Below are 17,427 nucleotides of genomic sequence, written 5' to 3' on the forward strand. Positions count from 1 at the left end.
CGATGTCTTTCATAAAAGCTTATGATAGCATGCCAACAGAGTTCATATTAGGCAGGAGATAAAACCGATCTGTTTCCCTAAGCGTACAAATTTCGCCAGATTAACGCTACATGAAATTCATGAGAATCCAATACTTAAAGAAGATTGTCTTTGCAAAAAACAAATCGAAATTTGATGAATCCCTACAGCCAGCACTGCTGTAACACCAGATGTCCTACAAAAAACATGGCGTGAAACTGAGTATCGTTTTTGTGCCTGCAGAAAAACAAATGGAGCTCACATGGAAACTAATCATGTATGAAGGAAACTATTTCTTTCTCTTCAGTTTGGCATTAAAATCGTTTCATTACACCTGAGCTGTTTTTTTTTTTTTTTTTTTTGTAGCGCTTGTTCAAAATCCCGGCATTCCTTTTGGAACGCTCCGTATGTTCTTGGGGGCTCGTGCACGCGCGAAAAATCAACATTAGGTAAGTCTGAAACACTTCAAATTGCAGATCGACCTTTCAAAATGATTTTTCGTCCAATAGAATCCATTTAGTCCGTAGACGTATATGTTGATATTTAATTTCCTTTGAGAACCATTTGACTGAATAAACGCAAGTTACACATAACAGCATAGTTTATCAGTGTGAATGACGTATCAATCTTCGGCAGTATGAGAACATTGGAAGTGAACTGCTAGTGCATTCCTCCTACGTGTCAAATTAGTGCCGCAAGGGGTGGCTGTGATGACATCATTTCAGATATCATTTATATGTTGTTAAAGCTGAATCACGAAATGGCAAAACCTTCAAGATAGGATACAAAATAGAACTGAAATATATCCTGTACGCAAGTAGTATGTTTCGTTCTGTTATTGCTGCAAAAAGTCAACGAAAAATTCTTGAATAAAGTGATTTCATGTAGTGAATATAGCTTTAAAAGTAACTAAATAAAACGTACCCCTAGGAACAGTAATGCGTAAAACATAACAACGATTAGTTAGTCAGCTTCGTAACACATGTTAATATAGAAATGGACCATTAAAAGTATTTCATGTATTACAAGCGTCCTGTGCTTGATGGACATGCCATTTTAATTAATATTTTACTGCGTCTGAGAGGGCACTTGCAGTGAATTCATTCGCAGTGTGTTCGAAATTGTTTGTCGCTCTGAAATTTCGGAGTGCCACGTATAATTAACCATGGACGGTATTTATCGATGGGAAGCTATTGTGTTTAATTGCGACCCTCGGGCACGTGCTTTGCGACCGTTGTCCATGGACGGTGGTCCGGCAACGCTTCACGCCCAATTAATCCGTCCCCGTATGTGGTAGGCGGGATGGCACGTAATGGCGGGGTTGCGTCGCCCGTTAGTCTTGCTCGATGGATAGCCTCTGTAGACTAACTTGTAACTCTCCTAGGAAGCACTGAGGAACGCGCAGTATCGGTGCGATGTAGCTTAGTCTAGCCAGGCTAAATGGAACAGGTCATGACACGGTGCTGTACATTAGAGTATGCGGTTTATCACATACCAAGGGCATATAAAACGTACAGCACCTTGAGTCCTGCCATTCTTGGAAGTCTACTGGCAAGAATATCAGCTACCCACGAACTCCGCATTCTCGGCACTAGTTTCAAAGTATGGCAGTAGCAACTTCCTCTGGCAGTGGTCACTGAACACGGTACAACCATCAGCATCAACACACAAGCGGTTTGGTGACCCTACGCAAGGAGATAGCCTTCGTAGCCATAAAATTTTTACTGATTAGTTATAGTGAGTTCTAGTGCTAGTGAAATGGTAATCTCAGTAAGTAGAAAATTTCCGATTGTTTACAGAACCGATCAAGATACACAAAACAACTTCAAACATCTGATTACAAATTAGTTCATGTGTTAAATATTTCACGTTTAAAGAGCAAGCGAGAAAAAAGGTTAGAATACGTTTGACATTATGCATAAAATTTGTTGGAAGCCACAAAGTGCTCTCAGTGTGAAATGCTGGCTGAATATAGCCGGGGTAACTGGCGTTCCATGCTAAGAAAAAGATGGCTTTCATGCATCTCAATGTTTATGTTGTCATATCTCCTTAACTACATGTGGTATGATTATATAATTACGCAGATAAGTTAAGTGATATGTGTGCATATCGTATGTAAATAGTGTTGCGAATATACACTCCTGGAAATGGAAAAAAGAACACATTGACACCGGTGTGTCAGATGCACCATACTTGCTCCGGACACTGCGAGAGGCCTGTACAAGCAATGATCACACGCACGGCACAGCGGACACACCAGGTACCGCGGTGTTGGCCGTCGAATGACGCTAGCTGCGCAGCATTTGTGCACCGCCGCCCTCAGTGTCAGCCAGTTTGCCGTGGCATATGGAGCTCCATCGCAGTCTTTAACACTGGTAGCATGCCACGACAGCGTGGACGTGAACCGTATGTGCAGTTGACGGACTTTGAGCGAGGGCGTATAGTGAGCATGCGGGAGGCCGGGTGGACGTACCGCCGAATTGCTCAACACGTGGGGCGTGAGGTCTCCACAGTACATCGATGTTGTCGCCAGTGGTCGGCGGAAGGTGCACGTGTCCGTCGACCTGGGACCGGACGGCAGCGACGCACAGATGCACGCCAAGACCGTAGGATCCTACGCAGTGCCGTACGGGACCGCACCGCCACTTCCCAGCAAATTAGGGACACTGTTGCTCCTGGGGTATCGGCGAGGACCATTCGCAACCGTCTCCATGACGCTGGGCTACGGTCCCGCACACCGTTAGGCCGTCTTCCGCTCACGCCCCAACATCGTGCAGCCCGCCTCCAGTGGTGTCGCGACAGGCGTGAATGGAGGGACGAATGGAGACGTGTCGTCTTCAGCGATGAGAGTCGCTTCTGCCTTGGTGCCAATGATGGTCGTATGCGTGTTTGGCGCCGTGCAGGTGACCGCCACAATGAGGACGGCATACGACTGAGGCACACAGGACCAACACCCGCAATCATGGTGTGGGGAGCGATCTCCTACACTGGCCGTACACGTCTGGTGATCGTCGAGGGGACACTGAATAGTGCACGGTACATCCAAACCGTCATCGAACCCATCGTTCTACCATTCCTAGACCGGCAAGGGAACTTGCTGTTCGAACAGGACAATGCACGTCCGCATGTATCACGTGCTCTAGAAAATGTAAGTCAACTACCCTGGCCAGCAAGATCTCCGGATCTGTCCCCCATTGAGCATGTTTGGGACTGGATGAAGCGTCGTCTCACGCGGTCTGCACGTCCAGCACGAACGCTGGTCCAACTGAGGCGCCAGGTGGAAATGGCATGGCAAGCCGTTCCACAGGACTACATCCAGCATCTCTACGATCGTCTCCATGGGAGAATAGCAGCCTGCATTGCTGCGAAATGTGGATATACACTGTACTAGTGTCGACATTGTGCATGCTCTGTTGCCTGTGTCTATGGGCCTGTGGTTCTGTCGGTGTGATCATGTGATGTATCTGACCCCAGGAATGTGTCAATAAAGTTTCCCCTTCCTGGGACAATGAATTCACGGTGTTCTTAGTTCAATTTCCAGGAGTGTAGTCGGTAGCAAAGAAGTAATAAATTAAAAGATCATATCAGCTTCTAAAGTTGTACTGTATAAACAGCAAACATGTAGGCAGTGATAACCTTTTTTCCTTATATCATTACGTGGAGAATGTCAGCGAGAAAATGTTTCGTATATGATTGAAATTATGTGCAAAGTTTGTTGGAAGTCCGTAAGTGCTCTCATTCTCAAACTCTGGATGAAGAAAATCGAGTTATTTGTGCGCCATCAGTTATATTATCTCAAGATAACAAAATCTGTAACTGACACACCAATATCCTTAACACTGATCTGAACACTTCTTGAGCTCGAATGTAATAAATTTTCTTGAGATAGAAAAGCTTCTCTCCACATGTCAGCACGCATTTAGAAAGCATCGCTCTTGCGAAACTCAAATTCCATATTCCTAGATGTTAAAAAGCGTTTGACACCGTGTCTCACTGCAGACTGTTGACGAAGGTCCCGGAGGTTGGGTTGGGTTGGTAAGTTCTGATTGCTTTGGCGGTTGACTAGGACCACAAGAGAACAAGATGCAATTTTAAGTGGTAATCTTTGATTTTGGGGACATTACAGATTTGTTAAATGTTACCAATTCAAGACATAAAGTCTGTATATGAGTACGCCATAATTTTATTTTAGCACTTTTATTTTCACAATTCTGTCTTGATCACATAGATTTCTCTACACTTTATGACCGGTTTCGGCTTATCGCCATTTTCATATGGTTAAAATATTCTGATATAAATTAACGTCGAGTTAAACATGTGCGTCACGCTATAGAAATGGTTCAAATGGCTCTAAGCACTATGGGACTTAACATCTGAGGTTATCTGTCCCCTAGACTTACAACTACTTAAACCTAATTAACCTAAGGACATCACACACATCCATGCCCGAGGTAGTGTTCGAAGCTGCGACCGTAGCAGCAGCGAGGTTCCGAGCTGAAGTGCCTAGAGCCGTTCGGCCACAGCGGCGGATGCGTCACGTTCCTTGTTACTTCTATATTCTCTTGTTTGCGTACTTACTCTCACACACTTCAGCCTACTCTTTATCACAACTACATTGTGATCTGAGTCTATAACTGCTGCTGATTCCTCCTTCCAATCCAGTATCTGATTTCGGAACTCTGCCTCACCATGAGGTAATCTAACTAAAAGCATATGTTTAACTTGAGGATGATTTATATCAGAATATTTTGATGATCTGAAGTTGGCGGTAAGCCGAAACCGGTCATAGAGTGTAAAGAAATCTATGTGATCAAGACGGACTTGTGAAAACAAAAATGTTTAATGTATTTAGTACCACGTTAATGTTAGCATTATATGTTTTATTCATGTGTGGACATGGCGCTGACATAAGATGCGTAGCAGGAGCTTGACCCAGACATCACTCGCTCCCTTCATTCAGCTCAGATTAGGTACTGTACAAGAAGCACGGGGTAAACTTTTAAAACCTTATAGCCACAACAACAACAAAATGTGAAGTACAAATCGCACCGAGGATAATCCTATAATCTCCTTTCAACCTTAACTGCGGCCCAGTAATCTTGAAAATAAATGCGGCAACCTGACACAGCAGAAATTAGAAACGAATTATCATTTTAAAAGATTACCTTCTCAAAACTGTTTTAACGCATGGTCCTTAAAAGGAAGCAAATAGTTTAAATAAAATAATAGCTTTGTTAGATAACGAAAATAATGCTTCCACAAAAGCAATCAGCATCAAAATTACATTTTGTTTGTTGTTTACAAGTAGACGTAAAATAACTCGGATATCTACGTGTAGCTTGAAACACTGATCCACGTTGGGAGCAAGGCCAATGTGGTTGTCACTAATCAAAGCTAGACAGCATTACATGTGAGAACCGAAACTGTATAGCTACAACAAACCCTCGCTCAATGAAGAAGGGTTTCGCGAATCGCCACAATACTTCAGCCACACGAAACAAAAAATGACCACCGTTTTTCTTTCTACTCCAGTCCTTAGCTGTGTAGTAAATACTGGCAGCTCATCAAACACAAACCAAAATAGTAGAAATAAGAAACCCGCTCTGAAGAAGCAAGCCTGTAACCATGAAGATAGAGGGAAATAGTAATTCTTCACGTGTGATAGGCATACATCTCACGGTTGAAGGTCACCATCAAAAACACGACGAACTGGGCCTACGGCTTTGGTGAGCGAAGTTAGTTACCTACCAAATGGTAAGCAAACACTGAGGGCTAGAGAGAGGGCGCGTGCGGTTGACTGTGCACATCGGCTCTCGTGGGACACGGGCGAAACCGTCGCTATGATACGAATTACAGGTACGTTTAGAGTGGCATATATCGATACTAAGGCACGCAAGGCTCAGAACTATTTTCCTGACAATGTTATGACAAAGTTCTAAGTCCGTACGCCGCTAGATTGGGTTGTGAGCACTAACAAGGATAGGTATGCTACAAGACATTGTTTCTATTAGTTGCATCTTGTTAAGTATCATTTTTCTTTCTACTCCAAATTACCCAAAAGAAGGAAAAAACACGTTTACAATAATGAGTTGTTAGTAGTAATTAAAAATAAAGTAAATTCTTCTTTTGATAGTTCATTTCTTTATAAAAGCGGAAAGACATGGGTAACAGTGGCACGCAACACATTTTCGACCACCAGATGTACTGGAGATCTGTTTTATCAATTACACCGCCAGCTCAAGTGAGAAAGTGGCAAATGCAAATTGCGGACAACTTAATCACCCAATAATACGAATATAATCTGTGAGCCGGATAGGATTACACGGCGATTACAGCCACAAATAGCCTTTAGATCTGTTGCAAATAAAGCTATTCCAACAGCGCAGTGCAGACGCGTCCAGCAAAATTGGTTTCAGCACAGCGCTGTTGTCTGCTGATATGACCTACAATGGAATTCGAATTTACTTTGTCTACTTTGATGACACAGTACAGAAAAGCCCTGTAAGAGGGACTCGAATGTATTTAAAGCTATGTTTGCAAATACCATTCGTTTGTTTCTTCATTTAGACTGCAACTATTCTCAACCGTTTCCAGACTTCTTTCAAGCTTAGTTCTCGTTCATACAGTAAATTCCACCACACACCTGCTGCTGAGGTATCGTGTCAGGTGCGAAGCAGTATGTGTAAAAAAAAAGTTTCTACCAATGAATTATTCTCAAGAACACACGCTCCGCTGCAGAGTAAAAATCTCATTCTGGGAAGGCACACATAGTTTGAAGTCACCGAATATTTGTGGTTAAAACCTTTCATATCGTTAAACAACAAGTCTTCATTTATCATTACGTTTCTGTCATCATTAGACATCAAAAAGCATTCAACTTTCGTAGTAAAGTTCAGTGTCAATATTTAAATCCATACCTAATCGAGGCGTCAAGTTGGTGTTAGTTAACGCTCCACTTAGGTGTAGATTTTAATACTGACACGGGATCTGGTGTCTTAAGTTTAAAGGTTTTTTATATGTGATGGTGGCAGTTGCCAAAATGTCGTAACAAATGAAGACTTTTTTTAACAATCCATTCAATTTTATTCGTTGATACAGAGTTGTAACGTTAATTTGTTTCCTTTATCACTATGAAAAACATGCTGTAAATAATACGAGTAGTAGCGCAGATCATAGATGCCACATTATACCTCGACTGTACTAAAATATGCTAGGGTACCAACATTTTGTGGAATAATAACATAATGAAATGATCAAGAAAGTAAAGGCACAGCATTGAGCTGTAAGGAAACTAGCTCCAACATGATGTTTTCGCTGCTCTGGAACATAGCCATCATTTCCCTCTTCCGCAAAAGTAGCGAATTGGTGCATGTTAACAAGCATGACGTATTTTTTTATTAGTGTGCTGTGACTAAGGAGAGGCCAGACTATCTCATTTTCTGTACCAGGCAACTTACTAGCGAATTAATTCAGTAGAAAGTTACAAGGAAGGACCTAAGTCACGCTAGTGAAGGGCAGGCTGTAACCTGAAACTATTAATTAGTTTCAGCATGTTAATTAAAAAAGAGACATAGAGCTAATACTCATTGAAGTCAATAGCGCAGATACAACTGTATCTTCTAAGAGAAGTCGTGGCGTCAGTATTCCCTCGCGTATTCCTTCATTTGTTTGGAACCGAAAATGATCTCCCCAGAAGTCAATTTCTATCAGCTTTTTCCGTTCATCTATAAATAATTCATGGCAGTACTTTGCTGCCATGACTTACTAATCTGATAGGTCGGTAATATTCACACATACCTTCTTAGAAATTGAAATTTTTACATTATTTTAAAAATATGATGGTACTTCACCCGACTCATATACATATATTTCCCGCCAGGCTGAGAACTTTTGCCATACCTGCCTCTCCCAGTGATTCCAGTAGTTCTAATGGAGTGTCGTCTACTTCATGGGGCTGGTTTCATTTTGGTCTCGATATATTCCCTCCACCTTTCAGGTTTCCCTTCTTTGCTACGTACTGGTTATCCATTTGAGCTCTTGATACTCGTACAACTCCATTTCTTTTCTCCAAAGGCCTCTTTAGATTTTCATTTGGTGGTATTTGTCTTTCTCCTAGTCATACATGATCCTGTAGTTTTTCATTTGCCCTTTGGTCATTCCTGCTTAGCCGTTTTGCGCTTTCATATGCCAACAATAAACAAATATTTCTAAAGGTTGTCATCATGATGGAAGAAGACAACGGTCTTAACATAATATAGGAGGGTTGGAACCTTAATAGTGGCAACTATTTATTTACAGCTAGTACAAAACAGATACATGTTTCAAAGTGTTACGGTCCTTCAAGTTGTCAAATGGTTCAAATGGCTCTGACCACTGTGGTACTTAACATCTGAGGTCATCAGTCCCCTAGAACGTAGAACTAATTAAACCCAACTAACCTAAGGACATGACACACATCCATGCCCGAGGCAGGATTCGAACCTGCGACCGTAGCAGTCCCGCGGTTCCGGACTGCAGCGCCTAGAATCGCACGGCCACCACGGCCGGCCTTCAAATTGTCACCAGCATTGGTGGTTGCTATACACAACCGAAACTAGTCACCATGTTTCAACTGTCTGATGTAATTCGCGGTCAAGGCAGTAAATACTTCTTTTATATTTTTTATTTTAATTAATGACCAGTAAAGATTTTATAAACTTACATTTTTAAGTTGTACTTAATATTCTACTTATTGCTCCATATAATACTCGAAAACTTTTCAGCCTTTCATCTACATCGAGTCATTCTGATACCTCATGACGAGTGTCAAATATTTTAAATATGACAACTGGTCTATTACTGTAGTCACTAAACATTTAACAACCGTAAGGGCATTGCATTTACGCAATGACGTCGACGGCTTGTGCAGACCAGATGAGCCACTCGACGAGTACAGTTATAAACCATTCTTCTTGCAGAAACTGCTGTTGCATTAGCACTGCTCTAGAATCCCAAGAAGACACATAATCCGCTTCTGAAGCACCAAAGCAGCTCCACCAACTCCATCGCTAGAACTTCAGCTTCAAGAAGACTACAGACAGCTTCTGCGCCTTCAAAGCCGCACGGCTGCTTCGTTCAGCGTGAAGGAGGCCAGCACACGACCCTTACGTCACTGTGTACTGCTGACAATTTCCGACGACTAACACAGGAAGCGTCGGAAAGAACGCTGCCTTACTGTACTCACGTGTACACACCTGACCGAGCTGGCACACCACGATCTACCCTTCAACATAGACGCGGAACACACGAAGGAAGAACTTGAAACTCAGGACTTGGCTGCAGGGGTGGTCGTAAAACTAGAATCACCGAAGACAACTGAGGCTAAGTCACTATTTCTTCTTGTTGCCACTGACAAGCCGAAAAAAAAAAGCAGAACGATTTTCCAATTGACTCGCCTCGCCAGTCTCACTGCAATAGCGGAAGAGCTAAGCGATGCCCGGAACAAAGAGTCAGGTGCCATGCCAGCAGTCACAATACAAGACACCGTTCCATACCTGACGTGCGCGTCAAGTCTGCTGGCAATCACACAAGTCCCACGTGTTCTGACGCCAACATGTGCATTCTCGTATGAGGGGCAACCTATTGCTAGTACCGTGGTTTCACCGTGTGGAAGAGCGCTATGACTCTTGACCTGCAGCAGAATGATACCACCAAGACGTTTTCTATACCGCAGCTGCCGCGTCTTCGGCCCCAGTCAGTGCAGAAACATCTGCCCAGCGGAACCCAAGCACATCACAGATGGAAAACACCACCAAAAGCACGTAGAAAATTACGCGACTGACGCCTGAAAATGCGGCCACTCTTCTCAGGAGCTACCCGCAACTGTGCAGAAGCTTACTTTGGACGATCAACCGATGCAGTCGAGTGATGCATCTCGACGCATCACAAATAGGTATGATTACCAGAAGTTGCGCCACACGTAATCACCATTGAAGCCCCGCAGGAAACTGTAACCAGCGCCAATGCCGTAAAGCTGCCACAAACAACGATGTCAGCAGCTTAACTGCGCAAGTCATTGCTCTGGCACATAGTGTAACAAAATTCATAGATCTCCTTTCGCAAAAGACTAATGCTGATGTGATGTCAGCGATATAAGCAGCCACCGGAACTACACAACGGCTCAAGTATCGACTGCATTATTGAATTGCACGGCTAGACTAACGTCATGTGGCGGTAAAGCGGAATACTTATGAAAAAGGCTCTGCCACTATCCAATCCATGTCTGCCGCTGGTAACACTTGACGCCATTGGGATGGTCAACGATACTCCAATAGAATGTACCACGTTTGTCGCAGCTTACAGACTTACGCCTCATCTTCTCGGTCCCAATATTTTCGAAGTCTCGCTGAACGTACATAGTAGGATTTTCATTGTAGACTACCTAAACGCTAAGCATGCACCATGGTACTCAAGAGTTACTGCAGGTCGCAGAACGACACGAAGGTTTTATAGGTTTACATTACAGCACCACCGTATTCCCAACAACAGATAACTACCTGTTGTCACCGATGTCGCCATTATTAAACGCAATCCTCAAGAGGCAAGGCTTTAACTTCAGACCATCTCCCAGTCAGTACTGACTGATGCCCTGCTGCTATCCCCATGAGGAATACCACAAAATGGCATCACCTGTGACCACGAACGAGCCAAAAACACCGAAAGCCTTGGCTCGGTCTCTCTTCCTGTGGAAATCAGAATCGATGTGACGCAGCTTCGATTCATTGTAGCAGCACTAACCACTGGTATGCAAGCAATACCACTTACACCAGACACATAAAAGGACAACTAAATAATTTCAAGTTCACAGCTGAGAAGAATAGAATGTATCGAGAGTGGCAAATTACACTGAATGCTGTCAATAGGCAGTTGATCCCTATCCTAGCTGGAACATCAAGTTAGCGAGAGAAGCACATCAAAACCGAGATTGGCAAATAAGATCCCTACGCTAGCAACTTCAGTGTTCTGCTTGGAGGATAACAGAGCCGTTCCTCCGACGCACTCAGCATGTACCTCTGTTGGACAGCCAAAGGGAACTAAAACGCCCTACTTGCTGCCTAGTCGGTGCCTTTCACACCAATAAACTATCCAGTGAATTCAACATGTAAGGCATTGATGGCTGACATGCGCCCAAGCGAAATTGTGACAAGAAATGAAAAGAACGAGACACAAGAAACTTCAGATGAAGAGGTACGTAGTTACTCCACATCAACACCAAGAGGAATGATCTCCCGACAACATGAATAATGTTATACTTAAGCAGATACCACCACCTGTCGCGACATATATTCAAAGAGATTTTCTGGGTCAGTAACTACCCCTTACCGTGGAAACATTCAGAGTCAGTGGCCATTCCGAAGATTGACAAAGATGTGTGACTTGCACAGAGTCATAGGCATGTATGCGTATTATCAGCCCTATACCGTGTCTTGGAGCGGATATATTTCAAGAAGCTATAGCATCATCTCACTTTCGAGGAAATAATACCTAAGGACCAGTTCGGGTTTCGGAAGGATCACTAAACGGAGAAACAGCTCCTGCAATAGATGGAGGAAACCTTCCACGCTGTGAAGCGCGGCGTGTACTCTGCATTTGCAGAGTAGCCGAAAGTATGTGGCATTACGTCCGACTGTTCGAGACACTTAAGCGTAGGGAATCAGTGTCACATGTCGTAGTTATCCACTCCTATCTGGACGACAGAATCTTCCATGTGTGACTTGCAGTAGGACTGTACGCAGTATACTGCATGCCTCCTGGAGCAGACATGGTATGATAAACTTTCGTGAAAGTGAACTTATTTACCACGAAAAACTTCTTTACGAGTTATAAAGTGTCAAAAACTGATGATGACTAACTTTCTTTTCAAAAAAGGTCAACGTGATTGCTGTAAAATAGTTACGTAATTTCAAGAAATAGAGGAAATTTTACCTAATTTTGTACTCTATTTTAGAATTTGCTAACGCCACCAGCCTACGCTTTAAGAAGTGTCTGCAAATAATTTAAATATCATGCGAGAGGCGCAGATACTATTCATATTGTTGTCGGCCATCTTAAGACCGATGACGTTAGTTCACAATGTTTCTGAACTGAGTAACAGTATTCAACTCAGACCGATTTAAAAAACTACTAATAATTCTCCTTCGAGTGGATAAGTATTTAGCTTCATTTCAAGGAATTTTATGTAAAAAACATCGTGCTTGAGTGCTGATAGAATCTGTGGAAAAGATGATGTTTTATGGACACTTCTGAAAGCAAGAATTTTCAAATATAACGAGATGATACATACCCGCTGTTCATGCTAGCTGGATATTTTATTAACGAACTATATTTGGTATTAAATAAAAACGTTGGCACTGAGAGCATACTAGCCGAGACTTATAATTCTGGGCGGCCGCAGTGGCCGAGCGGCTCTAGGCGCTACAGTCTGGAGCCGCGCGACCGCTACGGTCACAGGTTCGAATCCTGCCTCGGGCGTCGATATGTGTGATGTCCTTAGGTTAGGTTTAAGTAGTTCTACGTTCTAGGGGACTGATGACCTCAGAAGGTAAGTCCCATAGTGCTCAGAGCCATTTGAACTTATAACTCTACCCACCAAAGACAGTTTAATACCGTGTGGTTGTAGTCTGTGCGTGTAGGTGAAATGTATTTCCTTATAAAGCAGATGAACAATTAATAGAATTTTACCACCAAAGGGAACTGCTATAACGTATGGGGCATGTTGCTCCAATTTATAGAATTTTACCACCAAAGGGAACTGCTATAACGTATGGGGCATGTTGCTCCAATTTAAAGGAAGATTCAGAGGTAAAGCTAAGTACTGGAATTTTAATTCCTTCAAGATCCTCGCCTATTGTTTTCAGTGCAAATTTTGAAAGTTTCAGGTAACACATTACACAAACAATATTAAACTAGGCACACATCCAAATATTTACTGTACACAAACAAGCTTTATCAGATTCATACGATATACTTCACAGCGTGTGCATGTGTTTACAGTACATTTATACAATAACATATAGACAAACATTCAACACGCTACGACATGGTACACACCACACCATCCTGTCGTATACGTGCTGGTTTGCCGCCGGGTTCAGCCCTTGGAGTGATCTCGCGCACGTTCTACACCGCTGAAACACCTAGGACCGATCACGCGAGCTCTCAATCCGCACTCTCTAACGTCGCATGCAACTCGTCTCCGGAAGCCGCACAACAGGGCTGTCATGTGGCGCCTTAAATTCAGTGCCATCTAGACGCAGATATCTGTACGTACATGCCGTGCCAAACCCTGCAGCTCTGCCGTCAGTTAACATCACATGCAGCTCTGTTTCACGGAGTGACACCGTGTCATATCTTCGTGTGATTCTTGACTACCGTCTAACGTAGCACTAGCGCATCAAGTACGGCAGAAACTAAGACAAAGATCGCCTCACAAAGTTGTAATCATCGCCGAATTCATCTTCCCACCTGCCACAGGAGTCTTGTATCGTATTGTGCTGCTCCACCCTCTGCTGGAATGCTCTGCTACCCTGAGGTTTCTATCCGGCACATCATAACTAACAGACGCTGCAAAGAGTGGAGAACCGTGCAGTGTGGTTCACTCCGCACATACCAACAACCATGCCGAGATGCAGCTGCATGAAATGTCTGATGTTCCACTCCTAAGATACTGTCTTCTAGTGGATGCTCGTATACTCTACGAGAAAACGTGATATCATATTACATGAAAATTCAAGCTAAAGGCCGAAAACTTCAGCCCCAGGTGGCCACAACAGATTGCATTTATTTTTTCATTGTTTCTGTGCAGTTATGAAAATTTAAATGCTTGTGATTAATGAGGTAATACAAACTAACATGAAGACAAATATTCACCTGGAAATGGAAAAAAGAACACATTGACACCGGTGTGTCAGACCCACCATACTTGCTTCGGACACTGCGAGAGGGCTATACAAGCAATGATCACACGCACGGCACAGCGGACACACCATGAACCGCGGTGTTGGCCGTCGAATGGCGCTAGCTGCGCAGCGTTTGTGCACCGCCGCCGTCAGTGTCAGCCAGTTTGCCGTGGCATACGGAGCTCCATCACAGTCTTTAACACTGGTAGCATGCCGCGACAGCGTGGACGTGAACCGTATGTGCAGTTGACGGACTTTGAGCGAGGGCGTATAGTGGGCATGCGGGAGGCCGGGTGGACGTACCGCCGAATTGCTCAACACGTGGGGCGTGAGGTCTCCACAGTACATCGATGTTGTCGCCAGTGGTCGGCGGAAGGTGCACGTGCCCGTCTACCTGGGACCGGACCGCAGCGACGCATGGATGCACGCCAAGACCGTTGGATCGTACGCAGTGCCGTAGGGGACCGCACCGCCACTTCCCAGCAAATTAGGGACACTGTTGCTCCTGGGGTATCGTCGAGGACCATTCGCAACCGTCTCCATGAAGCTGGGCTACGGTCCCGCACACCGTTAGGCCGTCTTCCGCTCACGCCCCAACATCGTGCAGCCCGCCTCCAGTGGTGTCGCGACAGGCGTGAATGGAGGAACGAATGGAGACGTGTCGTCTTCAGCGATGAGAGTCGCTTCTGCCTTGGTGCCAATGATGGTCGTATGCGTGTTTGGCGCCGTGCAGGTGAGCGCCACAATCAGGACTGCATACAACCGAGGCACACAGGGCCAACACCCCCCATCATGGTGTGGGGAGCGATCTCCTACACTGGCCATACACCTCTGGTGATCGTCGAGGGGACACTGAATAGTGCACGGTACATCCAAACCGTCATAGAACCCATCGTTCTACCATTCCTAGACCGGCAAGGGAACTTGCTGTTCCAACAGGACAATGCACGTCCGCATGTATCCCGTGCCACCCAACGTGCTCTAGAAGGTGTTAGTCAACTACCCTGGCCAGCAAGATCTCCGGATCTGTCCCCCATTGAGCATGTTTGGGACTGGATGAAGCGTCGTCTCACGCGGTCTGCACGTCCAGCACGAACGCTGGTCCAACTGAGGCGCCAGGTGTAAATGGCACGGCAAGCCGTTCCACAGGACTACATCCAGCATCTCTACGATCGTCTCCATGGGAGAATAGCAGCCTGCATTGGTGCGAAAGGTGGATATACACTGTACTAGTGGCGACATTGTGCATGCTCTGTTGCCTGTGTCTATGTGCCTGTGGTTCTGTCAGTGTGATCATGTGATGTATCTGACCCCAGGAAAGTGTCAATAAAGTTTCCCCTTCCTGGGACAATGAATTCACGGTGTTCTTATTTCAATTTCCAGGAGTATAGTTCCGTGTTTCCAACTGCTTCAAATATTTAAAATTACACGACCTTTCGACCAAATACTCCGTATTCATTGTCCAGTGCTATGGTTGCCAGTGGAATGCTGGCATATACACTATACACTAACTGCCGGCTGAGACGTCACTCGCGTCTTCACCATATATGTGTGTTCGATGTGACTGCTTCAACCGTGAGGGCTGTTGGATTCCACTCTGTGCTCAGCTGCAGATCGCCGTCTCTATTGCTTATCGGTGATTTTTGTTTCAATGGTTGCTTAATTATACAGTACTAAAGCCGTTAGTGCGAACTACTAGCTAGGACAGAGGTTTCGTCGCTTACTGAGATCAATTAAAGATGCTGCAGATCTCAGACCACCAGGGCTCCACAAGACACCTTGCGACTGTCGTCAGTCTTACATCGGACAAACAGTATCTCCCGCTGAACAACACAGGAAGGAGAACGACAGGTTTCGTCGACTACGCCACACCTACAAATCGGCTTTAGCTGAGCGTGCTTCACAAAATCATCACTGTGTCAAACTTGACGAAACCTCTGTCGTGACTCGCACTGACATCTTCTGGGATTGAGTAACTAAAGAAGCCATAGGAATAAAAATCACCGATTACACTCTATACAGCTCACGCAGCGTGGATCCAGTGACTGTGGCTGAAGCGTACACACCAAACGCCGAGTCAACATGTCTCCATGAATGGTGACGCGGCGAGCACTAGTGACGTCATAGACGGAAGCTAGTCAATATAAGGGCGTACCAAAAGAGCACTGGCAGTCATATAACTTCAGAATGGTCAGGGAGTGTTTTGTCGAACGCACGTGTAATTCTAAATTCTTGACGCCGTTAGAAGCCCAAGAATTTTTATTGGAAGCCACTGCAGCGAGACAAAGTACATACTTGCCTCGCTTTAATCTACGACACCACTGTAAATAAAAATTTTGCATTGGATTTGAAGACAGTCTCTTCAGCAATTTATAATATTCCACATATCATCACAAAGCAACGTATTATTAACATTTCAGCACGTCTTGCAAGTATATTAGTCTTTTATCACTGACTTGTTTCTCAACTATCTAAAAACTTCCAAAATAAAAATGCTGAACAGACACATACACCTATGAAAGGAGAAAAATCACATACAAAAACCTATAAAAAAGTCGTCTCTTTATCATGCTGTTGTTATGGGCCAGAAAATACTGTTGGGGAAGCTCCACGTTCGTGGCATTGCACTAAACTTATTCATCTCGTTCTTGGCACTTAAGAAAAATAGTAGAATATTAAGTAAAGGAAAGTACTAGGACATGCTACTCAAATGAAAAAAAAATCTAAAGTAGGGGTGCCTCAACAATCCATTATTGGGCCAATCCTCCTAATCCAGTACATGAGTAACCTAGAGCTGAACACATATGAATGACCGTTCTGCAGACGCCATAAACATCCTTCTTGCAAGGAAAACCCCGAACCAGCTAAAAGCAGATGTGGATAAAGCTACAGTCCACCTAAATGGATAGTTTTGGGGAAATAAGTTTCGAATTGTAGGGAGCCTGTTTCAGAGAATGATATGGTTCTGGGCACATAGGACAAGTAAAGAGCACTTTTATTATTACTATTTTCTGATCAATTTCGTCAAACTTAGCAAACATGTAAGAAACTGATCCAGAAGCACTCAAGACTGTAATCTTAAAGAAAACCCCTTAAATAGCACTTCAAAGAAAATTAAAATAAAATTTTAATATGGTGTAGAACAGCCACTTTTAAATTTAAACACCTTAAACTTTTATTTAAAAAATTGGCCAGTTAAGTACTTCAATTGCCTAAGGAACAAAAGCTTCTGTTCCTTAAGCAAAACGTTTTAAATGATTAAACCACCCTAAACGAAAACAACAAATGCTTTGCTTAAGATTCACACTTGAGCTAGAAGGAAGCTAAAATTTAATAAATCAAGCCAAGTTTAGAGGACTGACCTCAGGCCACACGTGAAACATCTCAGACTCTAACACATAAACAAAACACACATCAAAATCACATAACAAATACACATTGCAGGTTACAAGTGGGTGTTTGCTCTCAGAAT

The sequence above is a fragment of the Schistocerca gregaria genome, chromosome 2 (genome assembly GCF_023897955.1).
Source record: "Schistocerca gregaria isolate iqSchGreg1 chromosome 2, iqSchGreg1.2, whole genome shotgun sequence".
Lineage (NCBI taxonomy): Eukaryota > Metazoa > Arthropoda > Insecta > Orthoptera > Acrididae > Schistocerca > Schistocerca gregaria.